This window comes from Piliocolobus tephrosceles, chromosome 2, assembly GCF_002776525.5.
Source record: "Piliocolobus tephrosceles isolate RC106 chromosome 2, ASM277652v3, whole genome shotgun sequence".
Taxonomy (NCBI): domain Eukaryota; kingdom Metazoa; phylum Chordata; class Mammalia; order Primates; family Cercopithecidae; genus Piliocolobus; species Piliocolobus tephrosceles.
Window position 1 is genome coordinate 161,189,968 of NC_045435.1, and position 4,108 is coordinate 161,194,075.

General features: G+C 42.9%; 1 protein-coding gene and 1 pseudogene across 3 annotated transcripts in view; one reads left to right on the top strand and one right to left on the bottom strand.

Moving 5' to 3' along the window:
- Nucleotides 1-4,108, bottom strand: part of PIK3CB (phosphatidylinositol-4,5-bisphosphate 3-kinase catalytic subunit beta) — a 188,863-nt gene that overhangs the window by 156,241 nt on the left and 28,514 nt on the right. The gene's annotated exons all lie outside the window — the stretch shown is intronic.
- Nucleotides 3,394-3,878, top strand: LOC111523342 (annotated as a pseudogene). Its single transcript, XR_002725504.2, has one exon. The product of XR_002725504.2 is annotated as a 10 kDa heat shock protein, mitochondrial pseudogene (transcript).

Genomic DNA, 4,108 nt, shown 5'->3' on the forward strand with positions numbered 1-4,108 from the left:
AGAAAGAAAGAAAGAAAGAAAGAAAGAAAGAAAGAAAGAAAGAAAGAAAGAAAGAAAGAAAAAATAGCTGGGTGTGTTAGTACACACCTGTAATCCTAGCCACTTGGGAGGCTGAGGCGGGTGGATCACCTGAACATAGTTCAATGCTACAGTAAACTATGATGGTACCACTGAACTCCAGCCTGGGCAAAGCAGCAAGATCCTGTTTCTAAAAACAAAAACAAAAAAGAAGAAAAAGAAAGAAGGACAGAAAAGGGGGGCCAGGCACAGTGACTAAACACCTATAATCCCAGAACTTTGGGAGGTCGAGGTGGGTGGATCACTCGAGGTCAGGAGTTCAAGACCAGCCTGGCCAACATAGTGAAACCCTGTCTCTACTAAAAATACAAAAAAAAAAAAAAAGAAAATAGCCAGACATGGTGGCAGATGCCTATAATCCAAGTTACTCGGGAGGCTGAGGCAGGAGAACTGCTTGAACCCAGGAGGTGGAGGTTGCAGTGAGCCGAGATCACACCACTGCACTCTAGCCTGTGTGACAGAGACTCCATCTCAAAAAAAAGAAAAAAGAAAAAAGAAAGAAAGAAAAGGGAAGGGGGAAAGCAGAAAGGGGAAAGGAAAGGAGGGAAAGAGGGTGGGAGGGAGGGATTCTCATCTCTATTAAGATATTACAAGTTACCTTGCCTGTGGAAAACTCCATTATTAATTTGTGAGGGAAAAAAAAAGAGAGAAAAAAGGTCAAATAATGTTAGTACTGTTATTAAAAAAAAAAAAGTTACGGCCAGGTGCAGTGGCTCACGCCTGTAATCCCAGCACTTTGGGAGGCTGAGGCGGGTGGATCACGAGGTCAGGAGATCGAGACCATCCTGGCTGACACGGTGAAACCCCGTCTCTACTAAAAATACAAAAAAATTAGCCAGGCGTGGTGGCGGGCACCTGTAGTCCCAGCTACTCAGGAGGCTGAGGCAGGAGAATGGCGTGAACCCGGGAGGCAGAGCTTGCAGTGAGCCGAGATTGCGCCACTGCACTCCAGCCTGGGCGACAGAGCGAGACTCCATCTCAAAAAAAAAAAAAAAAGTTTGGACCTTCCAGAGCTCAGGGACCTCTCGGGGTCCCCACACTGTATTTTGAGTACCAATCCTGCTCTACTCTGTGGTCCACAATACCCTAGATAGGATCTATATCTATCACTTGTATTTACCCCAACGTATCAGAATTATCTGTTCATTTGTCAGTCTCTCTTGAAGTTTCTTAAAACTAAAACCATGAGCCATGAACCTTCTTCAACTTTGCATCCCCAGTGCCTCATACAGCACACAACACATATCCTCTCAATACATGTTGGATATAGGAAAATATTCACACACTCTAATATATTAATATAAAGGTGTATGTGAATAAAGCGGAGTTTCCCATGGCCAACTCTTTAGCTAAAAGAAATGTACAAAAGAAAAATCTTATGATAAACTGACAGCAATGTCAGAAGTAGAATAAAAGATACAGTCAAACCTGGTATGACCACATTAGATCAGACCTTTTCAGGAAGTTTAGCCCTGAGGGAACAAGGCAAGCAGATCCTAAAGGGCATCTTAAACTGTAAACAAACACCCACTGCTCTAGTCTTCCACCAGAATAAAAAGTATCCACCTCTGCAAGCAGACAATTAAACCACTGTTTTTAAAAAGGTTGGGAAGGGAGGTGGTATCAAGGCAGGGAGAGTACCTGAGACTGGATGACTAAGAAAGAACATAAACAAGTATCCTCAACTTATGAAACTTATGTATATTTTAAATTTTGTCAAATTAGAATATGACAAAACACATTTTCCTGTCTTTATTTGCATTAGTTTTTAAATCAATGCCTCTTTCCATTTATACGAATGACCCCCATCCTCCCAATCCAAGTAAACACCAACATGATAGCATTACTGAACACAGGACACACATTTGCCTCTCTTGCTTATTATTACACGTGGCCCAGTACCTTGATGCTTAACAAATATATCTAGATTGTTCATTAATTGGATATCTGAAGCAACACTTGGGCCACAGGAAAAGAATTCCTTTTGCAGAAAAGTCCTGGGATGAGGCGGAGGCAAGGTGTCATACAAGCCAAGACACAAAAGAAGCTCTTGGAAGAGGCTCAGGCGTGAAGGGAAAATTCTATGCTGAGTTTTACCACAAAGGCACTAGGGAAGTCACTGGAGCTGATGGCCTCCTTCTCTGGGCCTCCATTCTCAAACACAACATGAAGCTCTAAAATGCTTAGCTCTCTACCTTGATTTTCAGAAAATCTCTGTGGCTCGTCTATCTAAGAAAGCTCCAGGCTCTCAGGAGAATAAATTTGACATTCCAAAGGTGTGAATTTTGACCAGAATCAATTCACTGGAGGCCCACTTCAACACAGCAAAGCATTCAATTATTGTTAGATAATTTACAAACAGGTTAATACTGTTTCCACATCTTCTAGATAAGAAAATAGGTATAGAAGCAACTTTACAGGCCAGGTGCAGTGGCTCACACTTATAATCCCAGCACTCTGGGAGGCTGAGGCAGAAGGATTGCTTGAGCCCAGAACAACATAGCAAGACTCCACCTCTACAAAAAATAAAATTTTTTTTTTTAAAATAAAAAAAGAAGTAACCTCACAAATCACTTGACCTCTTATAGAGAAAAAATACATTAATATTTTATTTAAAAAAACAGGCCAGGCATGGTAGTTCATACCTACAATCCTAGCACTTTGGGAGGCCAAGGCAAGAGGATGGCTTGAGCCCAGGAGTTCAAGACCAGCCTGGGCAACAGAGCAAGAGCCCCTCGGCCAGGTGGCCGGGCACGGTGGCTCATGCCTGTAATCCCAGCACTTTGGGAGGCTGAGGCGGGTGAATCACGAGGTCAGGAGATCGAGACCAACCTGGCTAACACAATGAAACCCTGTCTCTACCAAAAATACAAAAAAATTAGCCAGGTGTGGTGGTGGGCACCTGTAGTCCCAGCTGCTCAGGAGGCTGAGGCAGGAGAATGGCGTCAACCCAGGAAATGGAGTTTGCAGTGAGCCAAGATCGCGCCACTGCACTCCAGCCTGGGAGACAGAGCAAAACTCCATCTCAGAAAAAAAAAAAAAAAAAAAAATCAGCCAGGCAAGGTGGCACATGTCTGTAGTACCAGCTACTCAGGAGGCTGAGGTGGAAGCATCACTTGTGCCCAAGAAGGTTGAGGCTGCAGTGAGTCGTGATCATGCCACTGCACTCAGCCTGAATAACAGAGTGAGATCTTGTCTCAAAAAAAAACAAGAGCAAAAAGTCTGGAAACTATGGCTTTTAAATTAAGTGGACACAACGATGTTTTTATTCTCATCTGATATTCTTAACAACTCTTAAGAACAAAATCGACGTGTCGCCAGGGCCGGACCACGAGTCTCTCCTTGCGGCGCTACACTAGAGCAGAGTACGAGTCTGAGGCGGAGGGAGTCATGGCAGGACAAGCGTTTAGAAAGTTTCTTCCACTCTTTGACCGAGTATTGGTTGAAAGGAGTGCTGCTGAAACTGTAACCAAAGGAGGCATTATGCTTCCAGAAAAATCTCAAGGAAAAGTATTGCAAGCAACAGTAGTCGCTGTTGGATCGGGTTCTAAAGGTGGAGAGATTCAACCGGTTAGCGTGAAAGTTGGAGATAAAGTTCTTCTGCCAGAGTATGGAGGCACCAAAGTAGTTCTAGGTGACAAGGATTATTTCCTATTTAGAGATGGTGACATTCTTGGAAAGTACGTAGACTGAAATAAGTCACTATTGAAATGGCATCAACATGAAGCTGCCCATTCCACTGAAGTTCTGAAATTTTTCATCATGTAAATAATTTCCATATTTCTCTTTTATAATAAACTAATGATAAAAAAAGAACAAAATCGCTGTAAAATAAGCTAAAATGTAAATCTAAATCACTAAATGCAAGGCGCAACTGCTTAAGAATTCTTAATTTTACAATTTCTTTCCAAAGTATACTGTAAGTAGCCTTTAGAAAACTCAGCATGGCAGGGCACGGTGGCTCACGCCTATAATCCCAGCACTTTGGGAGGCCAAGGTGGGCGGATCACGAGGTCAAGAGATTAAGACC